General features: G+C 44.1%; 1 pseudogene across 1 annotated transcript in view; it reads right to left on the bottom strand.

The window, feature by feature from the left end:
* Positions 1–19,616: 19,616 nt before the first annotated feature.
* Positions 19,617–23,318, bottom strand: part of LOC116563678 — a 15,048-nt pseudogene continuing 11,346 nt past the window's right edge. The window contains exons 3-4 of the transcript XR_004274517.1: positions 20,629–20,709; positions 19,617–20,433 (exon numbers count right to left, since the gene is read on the bottom strand). The product of XR_004274517.1 is annotated as a 60S ribosomal protein L8-like (transcript). The remainder of the gene's footprint in view (positions 20,434–20,628; positions 20,710–23,318) is intronic.

Raw genomic sequence — 23,318 nt, forward strand, 5'->3', positions numbered from 1 at the left:
AATTCTTTCACCTCAGCCTCTGGAGTACCTGGTACTACAGGCACCCACCATCATGCCTGGTTAATTTTTAAAAATATTTTTCTTTTAGAGATAGTGTTTCCCTATGTTGTTAAGGCTGGTCTCCAACTCCTGGCCTCAAGAAATCCTCTCATCTTGGCCTCCCAGAGTGCTGGGATTACAAGCTCATTGAGCCCAGCTCCTATTTAATTCTTGCTGGAATCCATCTCTTCCTAGTTGTGTGACTTATAGCAACTAACCTAATCTTTCTGAACCCATTTTCTATTTCTTAGACTATTGCAGGGATAAAATAAAATGCAAAAGACAGACATTGGTATAGATACAGATAAGGATATGGATAGAGGTATGCGGATATTCAAGAAACATTAGTTTTTCATCCCTATATTTACAAATCTCAGCTTCTGGTGCTATGTCCATTACTTCAGGCCTCCTTTACTTGCCATGAAATCCTGGGTCTGCCATTCCTTCACAGACACTCTCCTCTGTGTCCACTATTCCCATGCCATCTCTTCTCCTTTTCTTTCCTAGCCTATAGCACTGAGGTCCCTGCAGCCACTATGGCTGAGCCAGCACGGCTCACAGCAGACCCATCTGCTTGGATCACACTTCCTTGTCCCCTTCTTCATCCCTATCCTCACAGCACCCATACTTCCCAAACATCGTTGATACTCAAAGTTTGGTCTGAGGGCCAGCAACAGCAGCATCACCTGTGAGCAAGTTAGAAATGCACCAGTGATGCCCCACTCTAGACCCGGAATTCTGCATTTTGACAGGGTTAACATTCCTCCTCCTGGAATCCTTCTCTGATGTCCCTGTAGTAAGTTAGGGGTTCTTACGCTATGCTCCATCCCACAGGAATCAGCTTGCCATAGGACAAAGGAAACTCATTCCTGGCCTTGGAATCCACATGTGCAAAAGTCTACAGGCTAAAAATATCCTAGAGCATGTGGTATATGGATTTATCAATCTATTCCCTCCATTGCAATGATTTTTTTTTTTGAGACAGAGTCTCACTCTGTCACCCAGGCTGGAATGCAGTGGCATGATCTCAGCTCACTGCAACCTCTGCCTTCCAGGTTCAAGTGATTCTCCTGCCTCAGCCTCCTGAGTAGCTGGGATTACAGGCATGTGCCAGCTGTGCCTGGCTAATTTTTGTATTTTTTTTTTTTTTGAGATGGAGTTTTGCTTTTGTTACCCAGGCTGGAGTGCAATGGCACGGTCTCGGCTCACTGCAACCTCCGCCTCCTGGGTTCAGGCAATTCTCCTGCCTCAGCCTCCTGAGTAGCTGGGATTACAGGCACGTGCCACCATGCCCAGCTAATTTTTTGTATTTTTAGTAGAGACGGGGTTTCACCATGTTGACCAGGATGGTCTCGATCTCTTGACCTCGTGATCCACCCACCTCGGCCTCCCAAAGTGCTGGGATTACAGGCTTGAGCCACCGTGCCCGGCCTAATTTTTGTAGTTTTAGTAGAGATGAAGTTTCACCATGTTGGCCAGGCTAGTCTTGAACTCCTGATCTCAGGTGATCCTCCTGCCTCAGCCTCCCAAAGTGCTGGGGTTACAGGTGTAAGCCACCACACCCAGCCTTCACTGCAATGATTTATGTATATATCTGTCTCCTTTACTCATCTGTGAGTTCCTTAAGAGCAGGAACTGAGTCATGTTGTTCTTTGTATTTCCAATACACAGTGTCAGGCATAGAGTAGGTGTCCAAAGTACACAGACAGGACAGCAGCAAGAAGATAGATTCGGAGAGGGATTTCTTCTAGGTTTAGTCCATTGTCCATCAAACTGGTATTTTGAGCTTTCTTCTAGAGCAGTAGGATAAGACCACTAAGGAAAAACAAGAAGTTTTTTCAATTGAAGGAAGAAATCACAGATGATGGGGAGATTTACAGGTGCTCTTAAGCTATCCTTTTAAAAAATCCCTTAAAAATATATTTCATTGGGAACAGTAAAAAAAGGTAAGGAGGAAAAAGTGCAGAGGTGGCTGAACAGTGAATAGAGAGCATATGTTTTTGCTTTTGCTGCCGCTCCAGTTTCAGCTCCAAAGGCATGCATGTCTTTCCCAGGAGACACATGTGACTTCGTTACAGCCCTTGTGCTACATTTCTTTTGTGTAGAGCACAAGGGTGAGTGCCTCTTAGGCTCATTTCTGAGAAAGGAGCCCAAGTTCAGCTGGTTTGTTCTGGTTACATGAACTGAAGTTGAGAGAGCCTTAACTCCCACCTCCTTTAAAAACATTTTATTGGGATTATGAAATTTAGAGTCAAACAGATATTAAAAGTTATCTAGTCCACTAGTCTCCAACTTGTACCCCTTGGCTCTATTAGCATTATTGCAAAAAGTCCACAAATCTATGTTGGCATTTAGCATTGGGTTCAGGCTGAATAGAGGCTATGTCTTGCACAAATAGGTTCTATTTTTCTAGTCATAAGTGGCTTAGAACACTGAATCTAGAGCCATGCAGCCTGGGTTGGCTCAGCTCCACAAGTATTAGTTGTGTGCCTTTAAGCAAGGCATTTTCTGTGCCTGTTTTCTCAGAACAGGGATAACGATACTTATTTCACAGGATTACATGAGCTAATATTTGTATACTTTTTTTTTTTTTTGGACACAGAGTTTCACTCTGTCACCAGGCTGGAGGGCAGTGGTGTGATCTCTGTTCACTGCAACCTCCACCTCCCAGGATCAAGCAATTCTCCTGCCTCAGCCTCCCAAGTAGCTGGGACTACAGGTGTGCACCACTATGCCCAGCTAATTTTTGTATTTTCAGTAGAGATGGGGTTTCACCATGTTGGCCAGCATGGTTTCAATCCGTTGACCTCGTGATCTTCCCACCTCAGTCTCCCAAAGTGCTGGGACTACAGGTGTGAGCCACCGTGCCCAGTAGCACTTGTAAACTTTTTACCATAGCATCTGGACTATAATAAGCACTATATAAATGCTAGCTAAACAAAACAAATAAAAAATAAGCCAGACATGGTGGCTCATACCTGTAGTCCTAGCTACTTGGAAGGCTAAAGTGGGAGATCACTTGAGTCCAGGAATTTGAGGCCAGCCTGGGTGACACAATGAGACCCCATCTCTAAAATAAATAAATAGACTTCAACTGGATCATCTAAGAGAGGATACTGAAATTCAACAGAGAAGTGATGGGGCACTGAAAGCAAGTAAGGAGAGGAAAGCAAGACAGTCTGCTTGGCTGGGATCAGCTGGGAACCAGGAAAAGCTCCTGGGTATGGGAAAAGGGTAAGAAAGAGCCCCAGAGCTCCGCAATCCCACCACAGCCTTTTATAATCTTAGCTATAGGAGAACCCCTCAACCCACATGGGCCTTGAGACTAACATAGGGAGCTGCCTAAAGATTGCACAGAAGCTGAGCACAGTGGCTCACACCTGTAATCCTAGTACTTTGGGAGGTCGAGGTGGGTGGATCACCTGAGGTCAGGAGTTCGAGACTAGCCTGGCCAACATGGTAAAACCCCATTTGTACTAAAAATACAAAAATTAGCCAGGCACGGTGGCAGATGCCTGTAATCCCAGCTACTCAGGAGGCTGAGACAGGAGAACTGCTTGAACCCGGGAGGTAGAGATTGCAGTGAGGTGAGATCACGCCACTGCACTCCAGCGTGGGCGAAAGAGCAAAACTTTGTCTCAAAAAAAAAAAAAAAAGAATGTACAGAGGCATTGCTCCAGAGAGGGAACACACGTAGAGTCCCACAGGCATCCATGTCCTGAGCAGCTGCAGCTTGGTGCTATTCTGAGAACCAAGCTCCCAAAGGTCTGTATCCTGCCCTGGGGTCTGGGCTGCTGCTGTCATCACTGAGCTAAGGCAGGAGGGGGAGACTAGGCAGTCCCATGCACCCCAGGGAAAATTCCCACTGCTGTTGTGGCAGAATGCCGTGAGACCAAGGCACGAGCAAATTACACTCCCCACAGCTACCTGCCTTGGCTGGTAGAGAAGGGCAAGCAGAGAAGGGCTCCAACTTCAATGGTGGCAGGCCCACAGTGTAGTCACCATTGCCCACATCTGAGTATTTCATTGCAGCATGGGAGCCACGCTGCCCCTTCCTATTCAGCCAGCACCCGAATGCACTGACTTCACTCAAGGGGGCCTGAGGACATGTCTACCAGTCTGGTCTCCTTCCACTAGTACTCAAGTATGCTATCCAGAGGCCTGGAAATTGTCCAGCCCAGCCCAGCACCATTGGCACCTGAATGCTCCTTCTAGGGTCTGAGATTGGGTCAACCCAACCTGTCAATACCACCACAGCTATCACCCACCTGCATGCATCACCAGAGGGCTAGGAGACTAGCCTGCCCAATGTGTCACAGCCTCTACCAACACCACTGTGGACCTCCTGGACTGCAGTGAGTTTGTTCCACCACTGCTACTGCTATTGCCCAGATCATACCAGCTGCCAAGGGGCCTGAGAACTTCCCCACATGCCCAGCACACTGTTACCACTACCAGTATTTAAGCAAGCCGTCTAGAAGGCTAAGAATCAGCCCTCTAGGACCCACTAGCATTGGTGCCAACATAAGTTCCCTGGGGCCCACAAACAGGCATGCTCAGCCAACCACTACTGCCATTGGAGCTCAAACACTGGCCCACTTGGTACCTTAGTTCCAGCAAAGCCTAACCACAGACTGCACTAATAACTAAACCTGAAGCCACCAAAAAAAGCACAGATGCCACTGATGCAGTTTACAACTGAAGAAACATAGCCAGGCTGGGCGCGGTGGCTCACACCTGTAATCCCAGGAATTTGGGAGGCCAAAGCGGGTGGATCACCTGAGGTCAGGAGTTCGAGACCAGTCAGCCCAATATGGTGAAACCCCGTCTCTACTAAAAATACAAAAAATAGCTGGGTGTGGTGGCATGTGCTTATAGTCCCAGCTACTCAGGAGACTGAGACAGAAGAATTGCTTGAACCCAGGAGGTGGAGATTGCAGTGAGCCAAGATTGTACCACCATACTCCAGCCTGGATGACAGAGTGAGACTCCATCTCAAAAAAAAAAAAAAAAAAAAAAGAAAGGAAGAAATCACATAGCCCTCATGCTATTACATGTATCCCAAATCAAGGCCAACCAACAACACCCTATCCAACAAACAACCTATATACACATTTAGGGAAAAGTCTTCCCCTACAAAACAATTTCAAAAAATTGGAAGAAGTGACAATTATACTAGATATGCAGATGTCAATGCAAGGACACAGGAAACATGGAAAAGCAAGGAAATATGACACCATCAAAGGAAAATGATAATTCTCCAGCAGCAGATCCCAATAAAAAAGAAATTAACAAAATACTGAAAAGAACCTTAGTGAGCTACAAGAAAATTCTGAAAAAGAATACAGAAAAATCAGAAAAACAACTGTGGATATGAATAAAAAATTTACCAGAGATATTTTTAGAAAGAACCAAACAGAAAGTTTAGAACTGAAGAATTCATTTAAGGAAATACAAAATATACTTGAAAGCTTCAGCAATAGCTCATACCTATAATCCTAGCACTTTGGGAGGCCGAGATGGGTGGATTGCCTGAGCTCAGGAGTTTGAGACCAGCCTGAGCAAAATGGCAAAACTCTGTCTCTACTAAAAATACAAAAAATTAGCTGGGCATGGTGGCATGTACCTGTAATCCCAGCTACTCAGGAAGTTGAGGCATGAGAATCACTTGAACCCAGGAGGTGGAGGTTGCAGTGAGCCGAGATCATACCACTGCAGCCTGGGTGTCAGAGTGAAACTGTTGTGTCTCCAACCAACGACAAAAAAAAAAAAGGAAAGAAAGACAACCTCAATAATAGACTAGATCAAACAGAAGAAAGATTTTCAGAACTTCAGGACCAGTCTTTTGAAATAATTCAGTAAGATAAGAACAAAGAAAAAAAGAATTAAAAAAGAAGGAGACCAGGCACAGTGGCTCAGGTCAGTAAACCCAACATGTTGGAAGGCCAAGGCAGAAGGATTTCTTGAGCTCAAGAGTTTAAGACCAGCCTGAGCAACATAGTAAGACCTCATCTTTACTATTAATAATTTTTTTTAAATAGGCTGGCATGATGGCACACACCTGTAGGTAGGACCTATAGTCCTACCTACTCAGGAGGCTGAAGTGGGAAGACTGCTTGAGGCTGGGATGTCGAGGCTGAAGTACGATTGTGCCACTGCCTTCCAGCCTGAACAACAGAGCAAGACCCTATCTTAAGAAAAAAAGAATAAGCAAAGCATTCGTGATATTTGGGACAACATAAGGCAACTGAATATTCTAATTATTGGTGTCCCTGAGGGCTAAGACAGAATAAAAGAATTAGAAAACCTATTTAACTACATAATAAATGAAAACTTCCCAAGTTTAGCAAGAAATTTAGACATCCAGGTACAGGAGGCCCAACGATCCCCAGAAAGATATAATGCAAAAATGTACTCTTTATGGCACATTATGGTCAGATTGTCTGGAATAAAAGACAAAGAGCAAATATTAAAAACTGCAAGAAAAAAGCATCTAGTCACCTATAAAGGAAACTACATCAGACTAACAGTGAATTTGTGAATTTCTTTCCTTTTTTTGTGACAGGGTTGTCACATTCTGCTGCCTAGACTGTGCTGCAGTGGCATGATCACTGCTCACCGCAGCCTTGGCCTGCCAGGCTCAAGTGATCCTCCCAAGTAACTAGAACTACAGGCATGTGCCACCACACCTGACTAGTTTTTTAATTTTTAGTAGAGATAGATCTCACTATGTTGTCCAGGCTGCTTAACAGTAGGCTTCTGAGCAGAAACCTTACAGGCCAGAAGAGAGTGAGATGATATATTCAAAGTGCTGAAAGTGAAAAAAACAAAAAACAAAAAACCTGTCAGTCAATGATACTATATCCAGAAAAATTATTTTTCATTAATGAAGGATAAATAAAGTCTTTCTCAGACAAACAAATGCTGAGAGTTTTGTTTGTTTGAGACAGGTTCTCATTCTGTTGCCCAGGAAAGAGTAAGGTGGCATGATCACAGCTCACCATAGCCTCAATCTCCCAGGCTCAAATGATCCTTCTTCCTCAGCCTTTCAAGTAGCTGGGACTACAGATGCACACCAACAAGCCCAGCCAATTTTTAAATTTTTTGTAGAGATGGAGCTTGGCTTTGTTGCCCAGGCTAGTCTTAAACTTCTGGGCTCAAGGGATCCTCCCACCTTGGCCTCTGAAAGTGTTGGGATTACAGGCATGAGCCACTGCATCCAGCCTAAGGATATTCTTTACTAGTACACTGGTCTCATAAGAAATGCTCAAGGGAGTCCCAAACCTGAAAGCAAAAGGATGACATTTACCATCATGAAAACATACAGAAGTATAAAACTCACTGATAAAGCAATCACACAAAGGAGGAAGAGAAAAAGCTCAAATGGCACCAACACAGTAATCTACCAGAGCACATAAAAAACAATAAGAAAGAAAGAAAGGAACAAAGAACATATAAAAAGCCAGAAAACAATAAACACTATGACAAGAACAAAGTCTTATATATCAGTAATAACCTTAAACAGATGAAATTCTCCATTTAAAAGATATAGAATAGCTAAATGGATTACAATGAATAATAGTAATAAATGATTTAACTATATGCTGCTTACAAGAAACTCACCTTGTAATCCCAGTACTTTGGAGCCCAAGGTGGGAAGATCACCTGAGGTCAAGAATTCAAAACTAGCCTGGATAACTTGGCAAAACGTCGTCTCTACTAAAAATACAAAAATTAGCCCAGCATGGTAGCATGCTCCTGTAATCCCAGCTACTGAGGAGGCTGAGTCACGAGAATCACTTGAACCCAGGAGGCAGAGATTGCAGAGCCAAGATCATGCCACTGCCCTCCAGCCTGAGTGACAGAGCAAGCCTCCATCATAAAAAATAGTAATTAAAATTTAAAATCCTCACTTTGTCAGTAAAGACACATATAGACTGAAAGTAATGGAATGGAAAAAGATATTCCGTACAAATGAAAACCAAAAGTGAGCAGGAATAGCTATACTTATATCAGATAAAACAGACTTTAGGCCAGACATGATGGCTTGCACCTTTCACTTCAGCACTTTGGGAGGCTGAGGTGAGAGAATCTCTTGAGCCCAAGAGTTCAAGACTAACCTAGGCAACACAGTAAGATCTTATCTCAACAAAAAATGTAAAAATTAGCCAGGTGTGGTGGCACACATCTGTAGTACCGGCTATTTGGGAGGCTTAGGTGGGAGGATTGCTTGAGCCCAAGAGATGGAGATTGTGCCACAGCACTTTAGCCTGGGTGACAGAGTGAGACCCTGATTCAAAAAACAAAACAAAACAGACTAAGTCAAAAGTAGCTAAAAAAAAAAAAAAAAGACAAAGAAGGTCATTATATAATGATTAAGGGATCAATCCAGTAAGAGGATATAACACCTTGGCCTCCCAAAGGGCTGGTGAGCCACCGCACCCAGCAACAAGAGCCACTTTCAGAGGAACTATCCCCATGGTGCTTCCAGCCCGCAGCAGGTGAAGCCAGAGTGATCACTGGCATCCAGAGAATGCCCCTAGACAAAGAGACCCAGGTACTGGCAATTAGTATTCAAGCCAGTGATCATGGAAGCAGTTAAGGCTAAGGGATATGGTGGGGGGGGGGGTGTCCACCTGCAGCACCTGCTACAGGAATAAAGGTGAGGAGTGAAGTATTGATGCAAAGGTAATTTCAGTTCTTGCCATTAAAGTAATTGCAAAAATAGCAATTACTTTTGCACCAACCTAATAGAACTGCTTGAAACCTCTCCATTTTCCTCTTCCCCAGGTCCTAAACACAGCTCATTCCAAACAGATAAAAGTATTATCTTGCATTTGCAAAACACCTGCACTTAAAACCATTCCCTCACCTTTATAGCACATCAACCCTGAGGCGATACCCCTGCAATGAGCACCAATGGCCATCCCTGAATGGAGCGCCCCCGAGTTATGAAATGTCCTTCCTGAGAAACAGGGAGGGCAGAAATGGTAGACGTGGTGGTGGTCTTGCTATTGTCTCTATTTGACAAATGATGAAAATGGGGTACAGAGACAATTAATGCCCATTTATTAGTAATAGAATAAGGCCGGGCATGGTAGCTCATGCCTGTAATCTCAACAGTTTGAGAAGCTGAGGTGGGAGGATCCCTTGAGGCCAGGAGTTCAAGATCAGTCTTGACAACATAGCGAGACCCTGTCTCTACAAAAAATGCTAAAAACTTAGCCAGAGGTACTGGTGCATACCTGTAGTTACAGTTGCTCGGGAGGCTGAGGTGGGAGAGTCACTTGAGCCCAGGAGTCCAAGGCTAGAGAGAGGTAGGATCATGCCACTGCACTCTGGATGACAGAGTGAGACCTCGTATCTAAAAATAAAATAAATACATAAAACAGAATGAATTAGAAGATAAGCACCTCTGCATGTAAAAAGAACTCTTTTGGCCGGGCGCGGTGGCTCAAGCCTGTAATCCCAGCACTTTGGGAGGCCGAGGCGGGTGGATCATGAGGTCAAGAGATCGAGACCATCCTGGTCAACATGGTGAAACCCCGTCTCTACTAAAAATACAAAAAATTAGCTGGGCATGGTGGCGCGTGCCTGTAATCCCAGCTACTCAGGAGACTGAGGCAGGAGAATTGTCTGAACCCGGGAGGCGGAGGTTGCGGTGAGCCGAGATTGCGCCATTGCACTCCAGCCTGGGTAACAAGCGCGAAACTCCAACTCAAAAAAAAAAAAAAGAACTCTTTCACAGCTCCAGGAGGTGTTACATCCTGGATAGATGTTGTGGTCTTGTCATGGGTCTCTACTCTACCTCCTTCCTGTCTGGTAGGACCCCCCCAAACTGAGCCACTCCCATCCATAGGCCGCCCCTTGTGTGGCTCCATGAGCACAGTTAGGACAAAACACAGCTGATCTTGGCAAGAGCCCTCTGACCCTCCATCCTACTCCGAATTGGGAGGGAAAACCCCTGAGCTTTCAATTCAGCCCTGCCACTCACTTCCTGTAAGGCTATGGCCAAGGCATTTGGCCTCCTGACCCTCATTTGCCTTATCTATGAAATACTTAAACCTTAAGATAAGGCAGAGAATGTTTTGTCAGACTGTACAGTGCTATAAAAAATGTAAGATATTATCATTACTGGGATTAAAAAGGTCTCCTTTCTCTGAACTCCTAATGCACACGTGTAAAAACCACACAACGGCGCTAACATTCTCTCCCATCACTGTATGTCAAACGACTTGCCCTTCCCTGCAGGTGCCGTGTTTTTTCTTGTCTCCATGCCTAGGCAGGAGCATTTCTCTCTGTCTCTGCTTGGATTTTCTCCGGGTTGCCTCCTGCTCATCTTTCAGGCCTCTACTCGAGTGACACTTCCAGGAATTCTTTCCTGGTTACCACCCTCTGCAGTCTAAGTAGAATGTCTCACCTTTGTGTACCCGTGATTCCCTGGGCTCCCCTCTAGTGCTTGTTGCATTCTTTGTTTCCCCCAACAAAACCGTAAACACTTGCTAAGCAGAGGACTTTGTTTTTTTTTCTTTTTCTTTTTCTTTTCTACTCTTTAGCTCCTTCCTGTCTGGTAGGATCCCCCCCAAACTGAGCCACTCCCGTCCCTAGGCGGCCACTTGTGTGGCTCTATCAGCACAGAGTTAGGACAAAACACAGCTGATCTTGGCAAGAGCCCTCTGACACTCCATCCCACTCTGAATTGGGAAGAACAATCTTTTCTTTCTTTCTCCCCGCCCCCTTTTTTTTTTTTTTTTTGGAGACAAGGTCTCCCTTTGTTGCCCAGGCTGGAGTACAGTGGCACAATCTCAGCTCATGCAACTTCTGCCTCCCAGGTTCAAGCGATTCTCCTGCCTCAGTCTCCCAAATAGCTGAGATTACAGGCACACACCATTATGCCCAGCTAATTTTTGTATTTTTAGTAGAGACGGTGTTTCATCATGTTGTGCAGCTTGGTCTTGAACCCTGTGCTTCAGTGATCCTCCTGCCTCAGCCTTCCAAAGTGCTGAGATTACAGGCATGAGCCACTGCGCCTGGCAGCAAGGGAGCTTGCTTTTATGTTCCCATACACAACTCTGTGCTAACATGTAGACAGTGCTTGATAAGGGTGTGTTGAGTGGATGAATAAAGAACAGATATGAGTTGTGTATTTCCTCAACCCAAGTATAAGCTAATTGAGGACAATAAAAAGACACTAGACTTGGAATTAGGGGACCTGGATTATTCTTCTCTGCTTCATGTTAGTATTGAAGGAGAGCCTTTTAGAAGCAGCATCAAAAGATGCCCCTTAATCTGGGTCTAACATGATTTGGAGCATTTATTTTCACCATTCCTAGAGCACTTGTCCCAAAGTTTGAGTCAAATTCCAGACTACAGAGTTCTACAATTTCAACTTGAGAAAATGTCATTTGCTGCTCAAAAATTCCTGATTTATTGTTGGCCTCCCTTTGCCTGCTAACATTCTCTGTCAGTGAGAAACTACGTTTCCCTGCTGGGCAAGTGGTTCTTCCGCAGCCACTTAGTAATCACTGGAAAGTCTATTGTTTTTACTATTATGGCTTGATTAGACATTAGTGTTTATTCACCTACAATGTTCCAGGTACTGCACATGAATTACAGCATCTTGGAATTGGAAGGAGCCTTAGAAATCATGGGGTTTAGAGCTTGACACCTGAGTTTGAATCCTGGCTCCTTGGACAAACCTTAGTTTTTTCATCTGTCAAATGAGGATAGTAATATTTCACAGTTTTTCTGAGTATTAAATAGTATAAACATCCTCTGATTAGGAATATCTTCAGTATATAGTGCTTTGGATATAAGAAGACTGAACAACTGTTTGTTTTATACCTCTCTTCATTTTACCAATCAGCAGCTTAAGGCCCAGAGAAGTAAAAAGATCTAAACAATATCAAATCACTAGTCCGGAAAACACCCAGAGTTTGAACCTGGTATTTTAATGTCAAGCCCCAAACTATTTCTTTTTCACATATGGTAAATTTATAAAATCTCTTAACTATCTACTAAATAAGTAATTTTTCATAGGCTACAAGCAGATATCTCAGTTGGCAAGTCAAGTAAAGAACAGCAGATTATTATCATTTTTTAGGCAGGGCCTTGCTCTGCTGTCTAGGCTGGAGCGCAGCAGCAGCTTCTTAGCTCACTGCAGCCTCGAACTTCTGGCTTCAAGCAATCCTCCTGCTTTGGCCTCCCACAGTACTGAGGCTATAGGCATGAGCCACCAGGCCTGGCCAAGGACAGCAAATATCTGAAAAAGAAACACACAGCTTTGTGTAAGAGACTGACGTCCAACACGTTGGGATCTCTTGCACAAGCAAAGTTAGCTTCCCTCAAATGCTCTGTCACCACGTTAGTCCATGATGAAAGTTTAAATTCAGGCCAATGGGTAATATTGTGCAAAATGCATTTATTTCCCCAGGGTAAACTCACTTATGCACCTCTGCCCTCAGCGTACCCTACAGATGTTTCAGGGCTTTTGGTCAAGGGATTGGTGATTCCATTTGATGGCAGCAGCCTCCTTGTTAGATTTCCCACCTTCAGTCTCAGGATTCGTTTGTTTTCATGCTGCTGATAAAGATGTACCTGAGACTGGACAATTTACAAAAGAAAGAGGTTTAACTGGATTTATAGTTCCATGTGGTTGGGGAAGCCTCACAATCATAGAGGAAGACAAGGAGGAGCAAGTCACATCTTACGTGGATGGCAGCAGACAGAGAGAGAGCTTGTGCAGGGGAACTCCTCTTTTTAAAACCACCAGACCTCGTGAGACTTATTCATTACCATGTGAACAGCACAGAAAAGACTTTAATGATTCAATTGCTTCCCACCGGATCCCTCCCACAACACGTGGGAATTCAAGATAAGACTTAGGTGGGGACAGAGCCAAACCGTATCACTACCTTTCCAACTCATTCTCCTGGTTGATATCAGAATTCTCTTTCTAGAACACATATCTGGTTCTGTCACTCCTCCACTCAAAAACTCTCAATGGCTCCCGATTTCTATAAGATGAAGTACAGACTTTTTAACACAGGGAAAACATGAGTGCATTTTTGTGTGTGTGTGTGTGCTTATGCTTTATTAGGGAGAGCAATCCTGGGAAGTATCAGTGAAGGAAGGAGGGAAAGAGGAAGGAGGACAAAGGGAAGAAAAAAGGGGGAAGGAGGGAGGAGGAAGCAGAGAAGGAAGGAGGAAGCAGGGAAGGAAGCAGGAAGCAGAGAAGGAAGGAACAAGGAGGGAAGGAGGAGAGCAAATATAAGCACATTGCTGAGCACATCACAAAGCCCTGATTTTTCTGCCTTACAGGATGTCTCCGGAGAGGCTGACTAAACTATAAACAGTGTCATGAAACAGCCCACAAAGGAAGGGAGATTTTATCCACTGACCCCAGTCTGCCATCGAATGAAGTTTGCCCCACAGGACACCAACTCCTTGTCCCTTACCTGGGCAGTGTCTGCAGGCAGCCACCAGGAGACTGGATCCCAAGCAGTGGTGGCAGCCTCCCCTGCCCACCTGCAGCCTGCAGCTTCCAGGGCCTGGCGAGGTGAGCAGGAGGGCAAGGGTGGGCTCTGAGAGGTCATGGGAGCTGAGGCGTGTCCCACAGAGGAGAAGCAGGCAGTGGGGTGCTATCCGATGGTGAATGTCGTGGGTACCCCTGCAGCCAGTGGCCAAGTGTGCAGGTACAGCTCCACACACCACTGCTGGCATCACGAGATGGGGACGCAGCTCAACAGGCCTCCCTCCCACGAAGGCAGAAACGCCCTCTCTGGACATGAGTGCATTTTAAAACACATGTGCATATTTATTTTACTGGTAGGATCACATATCTATTAGTTTGCAAGGGCTGCCACAACAAAGTACTACCAACTAGTTGGCTTAAAATAAATTTATTTTCTTGCAGTTCTGGAGGCTGGAAGTCCAACATTAAAGTGTCAGCAGGATTGGTTTCTTCTGAAGAGATTTCTTCTTGGCTTACAGACGGCCATCTTCTCCCTGTGTCCTCACATGGTCCTTCCTCTGTGCACACACACCACCGGTGTCTCTCTGTGTGTGTCCAAATTTCCTTATATAACGTCAGATTGGATTAGAGCTGACCCTAATGTTCTCATTTAACTTAATCACCCTTTTAAAGGCCTTATTTCCAAATACAGTCACATTCCACAGTACTGGGGATTAGGGCTTTAACATATGAATTTTGGGGGGGGGGGCGCAGTATTTGCACATTAAATACATTTAAAACCTATGAGTTTAGAGTTTATCAAAGAGTTATTAAAATTAAATTAGTTGGTTAATGTTTATCTTTCAGATGTAAATTCTCTTAGAGGGAAAGTCCAGTAACTTGGTGTTGCTAAATGCTTAACTGGCTTGAGGTGGACATTGATAACTGCTATAGTGGACCTCTCAGAATTAGTAATGCTGCTGGATCTCAAACATCTCTTCAGGGACCTTCTCAATCAGACTGCGGCCTGATTGGAAACAGAGATTCCATCTTATTAAATGGAGCGGCGTGGTGGATCATGCCCGTAATCCCAGCACTTTGGGAGGCCAAGGTGGGTGGATCACTTGAGGTCAGAAGTTTGAGACCAGCCTGGCTAACCTAGTGAAACCCCCATCTCTACTAAAAATAGAAAACTTGGCTGGGCATGGTGGTGGACACCTATAATCCCAGCTACTCAGAAGGCTGAGGTAGGAGAATCACTTAAACTCGGGAGGTGGAAGTTGCAGTGAGCTGAGATCGTGCCACTGCACTCCAGCCTGGGTAACAGAGTGAGACTCCATCTCAAAAAAAAAAAAAAAAAAAAAAAAAGAAGTTATACCCCTAGCCTACGACCTAATAGGCACTCACTTGATACAGTGAAATCCACTACCCCAAAGCCCTGCCCCTTCCGTACCTGTTTTTGGTTTCACTGAGCCTCATTCTCATCCCCAAGCCTATCTCTCACTCTCGTGTGTCTTAGTTTTTCTGTCATCCTTGAATGCCCTTTTCCCTTGAATACTAATTTATTCATCGTATTCTGACTTACATGTTACAGTATTTACTTCCTCCAGTCTGTCATAGTAGTCATATACATCTTGCTATTTAGCAAATAGCATGATGTATTTTATTTTATTTTTTAATTAAAAAAAATTTTTTGAGACAGGGTGTCATTCTGTCACCCAGGCTGGAGTGCAGTGGCACAATCATAGCTCGCTACACCTCGACCTACTGGGCTCAAGCAATCCTCCCAACTCGTCCTCTCCAAGTAGGTGGGACCATAGGTACTGGTCACCACACCCGGCTAATTTTTTTTTTTTAAGAGATGGAGGTCTCACTATGTTGCCCAGGCTGGTCTTGAGCTCTTGGAATCAAGTGATCCTCCCGCCTTGGCCTCCTAAAGTGCTGGGATTACAGATGTGAGCCGCCACATCCAAAGCATGATGTATTTTAATCTTTTTAAATTAATTTTAAAAATAGAGACAGGGTTTCACCGTGTTGCCCAGACTGGTCTTGAACTCCTGAACTCAAGTGATCTGCCTGTCTTGGCCTCCTAAAGTGCTAGGATTACAGTCATACACCATCACACCTGGCCACAGCATGATTTATTTTAAAGGTAAGTTTTCCTGTCTCTCTCACTAGACTTTAAACTTCTTGTGGGCAAGAAAAAATATTCCATTATGTAATGGGGACTTAGTAAGCGTTAGCTAAACGAGTCTGTCTGCAATTCTGCATAGTGGCTTGGGTGGTGGTCACACACATGGATGGGCACAGGGAGTGGATTTGCCTTAACCCTATGTTTTCCCATACCCGAGAACCCCTACACGCTCTGCCTGACTTCAGTCCAAAAAGAGGACAGAGGTCACTTCCTGATGAGGCCCCAGGATGCTCAGATCTACCCTCAGAGAGTGCCCAATCAAAAAAGAACCCTGGACGGTGATTACTCTATATCCTCCATCCACTCTCCTTCCTCTCAGCACTCCGCTGTCTGACCCTGCCATTGCCGGCTTCTCAGCCCAGGCAGGCTGCAAGAATGGTCTGTCTGTGGAAAATGTATATGATGTTAGATCAGTGGAGGGAGGAGGGGCATATTTTGTTATGAGTAACTGGAAAACAAAATTGGGAATAATTGTTTCTGGGATGTGATATTATGAATGACTTATTTTATTCTGCAGAATAAGTTGTACTGTCTAAATTTTCTATGAAGAGAATGTTTGACTTGTAGACTTGAAAATAAAGGCCAGGGCATGGGAGCTCACGCCTGTAATCCCAGCACTTTGGGAGGCCAAGACGGGCAGATTACTTGAGGTCAGGAGTTCAAGACCAGCCCGATCAACAGGATGAAACCCCATCTCTACCAAAAAACACAAAAAATTAGCTGGGCGTGGTGGCCTGCACCTATAGTGCCAGCTACTCGGAAAGCTGAGGCACAAGAATTGCTTGAGCCTGGGAGGCAGAGGTTGCAGTGAGCTTAGTTTGCACCACTGCACTACAGCCTGGGTGACACAGTGAGACCCTGTCTCAAAAAAAAAAGAAGGAAAGGGAAGGGAAGGGAGGGGAGGGGAGGAGAAGAGAGGGGAAGGGAGGGGAGAGGAGGAGAAGAGAGGGGAGGGGAGGGGAGGGGAGGGAAGGAAAGGGAAGGGAACGGAAGGGAAGTGAAGCCAGGCACGGTGGATAACGCCTGCAATCTCAGCATTTTGGGAGTTTGAGGTGGGGAGATAACTTGAGCCCAGGAATTCAAGATCAGCCTGTGCAACATGGTGACACTCTGTCTCTACAAAATATACAAAAATTAGCTGGGTGTGGTGGTACACGTCTGTAGTCCTAGCTACTTGGAAGGCTGAGATGGGAGCCATAATTGTGCCACTGCACTCCAGTCTGGGTGACAGAGACCATGTCTCAAATTAAAAAACAGAAATGTGGGGCCTTGATATTGTGAGATGACTGAAACAACCAGGAAAAACCTGAGCAGTTGGCTGGGTAAGACTTGGGAAGGGAGTCAGTAGGTGCCATCCATATCTGCCCCTGGCTGTGGTTTAGCACTTCCTATTAGCGATTGTCCCCTCTACTTTAAACATTCATGAAGACGATTCTGGGAAATGTGGCTGGGTGGGTCTCCTCTCCTCTCCCCTCCTCTCCCCTCCCCTCCCCCTCCTTTCCTTTCAGATGAGGTCTCGCTCTGTCACCCAGGCTGGAGTGCAGTGGTACAATCATGGCTCACTGCAGCCTTGACCACCCACACTAAAGCAGTCCACCCACCTCAGCTTCCCAAGTAGCTAGGGCCACAGGTGCGTATCATCATGTCTGGTTAATTTTAAAAATTATTTGTAGAGGTCTCGCTATGTTGCACAGACTGGTCTTGAACTCTCAGGCTCAAGCAATCCTCCTGCCTCGGTCTCCCAAAGTGCTGGGATTACAGACGGGAGCCACCACATCTGGCCCTGGCTGGGTTTGAACAGTAGCAATTCACAGAATCTTCCAATTGGCTGAGTCTTATATTGTCAACAAAGTTTCCAGACCCTGGGGACTCTTGGGGGACACCCAGACTTTCTGTTCATGCTTCCTCTGAGGAGAGGTGGGCAGATGTTTTTGGAAGGGGCAGTCAGAGTCAATCACCTCATATTTGAATTTGTGTAATGAGGAAGACTCATTATCTTAGGACCTGTGGCAACTACAACGGTGTGTGACTCAGATCTTCCTTTAAGAACGAAGTTGCTGCTCGGTTGCAAGCTGTGCAGTTAGCCAATAGCCTCTATTTGTTACAGCGTCTTCAGGATCTGTCTCAGCGTTTGAGTTGAGGTCATGCTTTTCTTGGGCATCCCGCAGCCAATGACCAAGCATGGTAGGGATACTAGGGCCTGGCTGTTTTTGCCTAATGTGGGGCTTTTCTAATGAGTAATCTTTGTTCCAGAGCTTTCCAGAGGGTCATCCAAGACATTCTCAGATCCACTTCACAGTCTGAGGCTCTTCCTACACAATCCTGCTTCTTCCCCTCTTTCATTTTTTATAGGCATAATTATCCCGAACAAACTTCTTGCACTCCTAACTCCAGCTCAGTAGATCCTACTGACAGAATTTTGTACCTGCATATGTGTGTGTGTGTGTGTGTGTGTGTGTGTGTGTGTTGTGTATGTGTTTGGTAAAAGACTCATGAATATGATTAACACCTAAGCCATCCATGGAGCACTGAAGGATCTACTAATTTAGCTAACATGTACAAAAACCTACTTTTACAGGGCCATTGTTCCTATTCTCAACAAAGCCAAGTCTAATGAGGGAGACAGAGAAGAAAATAGATTAGCAAAATATATTATGGTATCTTACTGTTTACATGCATGCTTCTAATTATTATTATTGTTATTATTGTTATTATTGAGATGGAGTCTTACTCTGTTGCTCGGGCTTAAGTGCGGTGGGGTGATCTTGGCTCACCACAACCTCCACCTCCTGGGTTGAGGGGATTCTCCTGCCTCAGCCTCCCGAGTAGCTGGGACTACAGGCATGTGTCAACATGCCCCACTAATTTTTGTATTTTTAGTAGAGACGGGGTTTCACTATGTTGCCCAGGCTGGTCTCGAACTCCTGACCTCATGATCCACCCACCTCGGCCTCCCAAAGTGCTAGGATTACAGGCATGAGCCACCGTGCTTGGCCAGCACTTCTAATTCTTTAAGTAAATGGAAACCTCTATGAGTTCTTAGTGTTCTCAGCCTACTGTTTTCTTTAGCGGGTTGAACATTCCTCTGGCAATCTTGTTTATTATTTTGCTTTGCAAAGCATTTTGCTGCTCACACAACATAGTTACACTCAAATGCACATCAGTTGGGAAATTCTAACAAAATCTCAATCAGAGATTTGAAATAATAAGTCCCTGAATAACAGCGTTGATTATATTGTCCTCAGTATTTCAGTTTCTGGTGCTTTTGTTGTTTTTGGCCCTCAAATGACTGATGATCAGCAGATCTGATAATGACAGTGATGACTGAAGTCCAGAAATAATAAGGCATAAGCCATAGTCATATTAAAGCCAGATAATAATAATAATAATAAGCCTCTACCCATACATTAAAGCCTTAGTCCACTCATTGTACCTGTAACTTAAGAAACCACAGCAAGCAACTGTTAAGAGGAGAACTGAGAACACAACAGAGGAGCCAATATTGATTCTGCAGCATCACAGCCGGAGTTTCTCAGTTCTAAGATACTCTAAAAGGATTTGTTGCCACCTTTCAGGAATTCACAGCAAGGTGAAAGTTGAGGCACATGTTAATTTTCTGAAATGGTATCTTCGACATAGAAGTACCCAAATCGACCAGGCTTTTGGCATCTTTTCCTTTGGTATATATTTTGTAATAGACCATCAATGACAATGAAAAAGGAAAGAAACAGTCATTGAGCACCTACCACGTGCCAGGTACTATGTTCTGTGCTTTATATTTATCATCTAATCTTTTGTAATTTTCATCTGCATTTCAGGAAAAAAAGGAAATAAAATGGATAGGTAATGTGCCCCAATTCTTTTTAATAGTGCACAGGACAGAAAATAAAATGCAAGTGTATTTGACTTGTAACTTTTTTTTTTTTTTGACATAAAGACAAACTTTATTGAGCCCCTCATCACTAGTTCTCTTTCTCCTGCACAGTCTTGGTTCCCCGGAGACATTCAGTTCCACCGGCAGCTATGAGACCCACTTTGCGGCCAGCTGAGGCATCTCTGTGGATGGTGGAGGGCATGCCGATGTGATGGTGGTTGCCACCTTCAAATGGATGCTCCACAGGGTTCATGGCCACACCCCGTACCCGTGGCCAGCAGTTCCTCTTTGTCTTATATTTGTGGTAGGCCCGGCCACACTTCAAGATGGGTTTTTCAGTTCGGCCACTCCAGCCACCACACCAACCACAGATCTGTTGGCTGAGGAGATAACCTTCTTGGAGCCAGAGGGCAGCTTCACATGGGTCTTCTTGGTCTCAGGGTTGTGGGAGAAAACGGTGGCATAGTTCCCTGATGCCTGGGCCAGCTTGCCACGGTCTCCAGGCTTCTCCACCAGGCAGCACACGATCGTACCCTCAGGCATGGTGCCCACAGGGAGCGGATTGCCAGTGTTGAGCGGGGCCTTCTTGCTGCAATACACAAACTGGCCCATGTGAATGCTCTCGGGGGCAATGAACAGCTCTGCCCTCTTCTTAAACTGGTAGGGATTCCGGAAGACCACCTTGGCGAGGGGCGCGCCGCGGCTCAGGTCGTGGATGATGTCCTTCACGATGCCCTTGATGTAGCCGTGCCGGCTCGGCAAAATCCACTGCGCGCAGGCACGCGGCGCCCTTACCGTGCTTCACGTGCGCGCAGAACACAGACCCGGCGCCCTTCCTCTGTCCATGGATCACACGGCCCTTGGCGATGAGTCCTGCTCACAAGCGTGGCTGAAAGAGAAAAAAACCGACTTGCAACGTTTTGTATTACCCACACAAATAGATGCTTTTAGAAAATCTGACACAGTACTTTGAAAAAAACTACACCAAAAAAATCAAATCTTAAATTCTTAATTCTTAGTTGCTATAAGGCATTAACTTCTGAATTGTTTATGTTGTGGAAATCCTACCTTTAAGATTTGGGATGTCTTTTTCAAACACAGAAAGAGTGTTGTGATTTGGCAAGCAGCATCTGCTACCACCAGTGAGTCCTAGATTCCATATCACAATTGATCATTGAGGGGCAGACTATTTTCTCATAGAAACAGCTTTGTCATTGGTGGTTGCATTCCTGAGCTACATTCTCAGCACCAAATAAATCAAAGGAAGAAGCAGTGATAAAAACAAACATACGCCTTAGTAATTTTGGATAGCCAAATTGTGTCTTACAGCCTATAAAATGAACCCAATTTTTCAAGAGCTGGTCCCCAGTGTACTCTTATAAATGCTACATATAGCATATACAACATACAAGTCTGGAGTCTCATAAAATGAACCCAAAATTAACATTCTAGCCATAATATATACATATATTAAACATTTAAATTATAATTTTGCTTGCATTTTATAATTTTAGAAGAATTTTAAAAGATAAATTAACCCTAATACTCTAAACTGACTACTAAGTTATCAAGTAGGTTGATCAGGGAAGTGCTATAAATGTAATGTATCTGAATATCCTCAAGATTTTGGAAATAATTTGACAGGAAGATCGCAGTGGAGGAGAGATAAATATGTGTACAACTTGAATGTCAGTAATTATCACTGCAACAAATACTGATTGAGTGTTGTGCATGGTGTTACTCTATCTGCATTACTTTATTTAATCCTCACAAGAAAATTTATGAATAAGGCATTGGTTTTACAATTAGTTTAAGATGAAGAAACTGACAAGAGTTAAATAACTGTCTAAGGACGCACATAGGTAGGAGATTAAAAAGCAAGGATAAAGGCCAAGTTATTGACTGTAAAGTCTTTTCTTCCAAATAATAATGACTCACTTTCCTTTTTTTTTTTTTTTTTTTAGAGACCAAGTCTCCCTATGTTGACCAGGCTGGTCTTGAACTCCTGAGCTCAAGCAATCTTCCCACCTCGACCTCCCAAAGTGCTGGAATTACAGTCATGAGCCACGACGCCCAACATGACTCACTTTCTTGCACACTTCTCTGTGGTAGGTACTACTGTGAGTTCATTACATGTTGAGTCATCTAATCCTTACAAGTCTTGTGAAGTGGGTACTATTATTATCCTCATTTTACAGTTGAAGAAAGAAAGCATAGGTAAGTTCACGTGTAATTAGCAGAGCAATCATTCCTAAAGAGTACTAATTACTGATCAAAAGCAACCAGAGAGAAGGTCTCTAATGCCATGTCACAGTGGTCTGTCTCTGCTATAAGCTTTTCATTCAAAATTTACTTGGCTAAAGACTATGATCTACTGCCCAAATATGAGAAAGCATAAATTTTTGGGGGATAACTAATATGCTGAATGGCAGAATCAGGGTCCAAAAATATCCCAGTGGACTAGATGTAATTGTGAGAGAACTAAATAAAGTCCTAAACAGGTCCAAAAGCCAGTTGCACAGATAGATCAATTGGAGGCTAAAGTGATACATGTACAAGAATTGTAAAGGGTTTAATTGACGGATAATGTGGCTCAAGTAATGGATGACAACTGAGTATAATCACTAGATGCCCACCCCGCCCCTGCACAGGCACACACACACACACACACACACACACACACACACAGGCACACATATCTTTTGAAGATTAAAAATAAGAATGTCTTCTGAGACTAAAATGAAAAAATAAGTAATAGATTAGAGCAAAGACAAAATTACTACGGACAGAAAGCTTATGTGAAAGAGTATAGCCATCTGTAGGACGGTTGGTCAATAACTAAAGTGAAGACACAAGTCACAAAGGCAAAGGGGAAAAGGATTCTTTTCAGTGTGTGAACGCATGGTTCTTGTGACATGTTTATCTTTGTATTAGAGATGGACGTAGCACACTACCATAGAAGATCAGCATTACTGTTGGTGGCACATTCCAATCTTTAGGAGAAATTTAAAGACACCTGACTCTATCCTTAGAAGAGAAGCACTTGGATATTTCTGAGCTATAGTCTTGGGTGCTGCAGGGAGTGAGAGGGTTAACTGAGATACAGTGAGCTAAGACTTTAAAAGCTACTGTGGTTCTCAAGCAACATTGTATGTTTTCATCTTGTATGTAAGAAATTGCAAAGAATCTACAAAAATGTATCATACTAGTGTGTTTAATGAGCATCAAAAGAATAAGATACTTAGAAACAAATTAGACAAGAGAAGGGCAAAATTCTGCTAAGATAAATTTAAAAGGACTTATATAAAATGGGAGAAATATGATGTCCACGGGTTGGAAGAGTCAATACTGTTAAGATAACAATTTCCCAATATTGACGTATAAATTCAGTGTAAGCTGGATGCGGTGGCTCAAGCCTGTAATCCCAATATTTTGGGAGGCCAAGGCTGGAGATTGCTTGAGGCCAGCCTGGGCAACATAGTGAGATCCCATCTCTACCAAAAAATAAAATAAAATAAAATAGTTGGGTATAGTTCCATGTGCCTGTAGTCCTAGCTACTCCAGAGGCTGAGGTGGGAGAATCCCTTGAGCCCAGGAGTTTGAAGTAGCAGTGAGATATTATATGATCATGCCACTGCACTCCAGCCTGGGTAACAGAGCAAGACTCTCAAGAAAGAAAGAAAGAAAGAAAGAAAGGAGAGAGAGAGAGAGAGAGAGAGAGAGAGAGAGAGAGAGAGAGGAAGGAAGGAAGGAAGGAA

This window comes from Sapajus apella, unplaced genomic scaffold (genome assembly GCF_009761245.1).
Source record: "Sapajus apella isolate SASKATOON/1434 unplaced genomic scaffold, GSC_monkey_1.0 scaffold36, whole genome shotgun sequence".
NCBI classification, from domain to species: domain Eukaryota; kingdom Metazoa; phylum Chordata; class Mammalia; order Primates; family Cebidae; genus Sapajus; species Sapajus apella.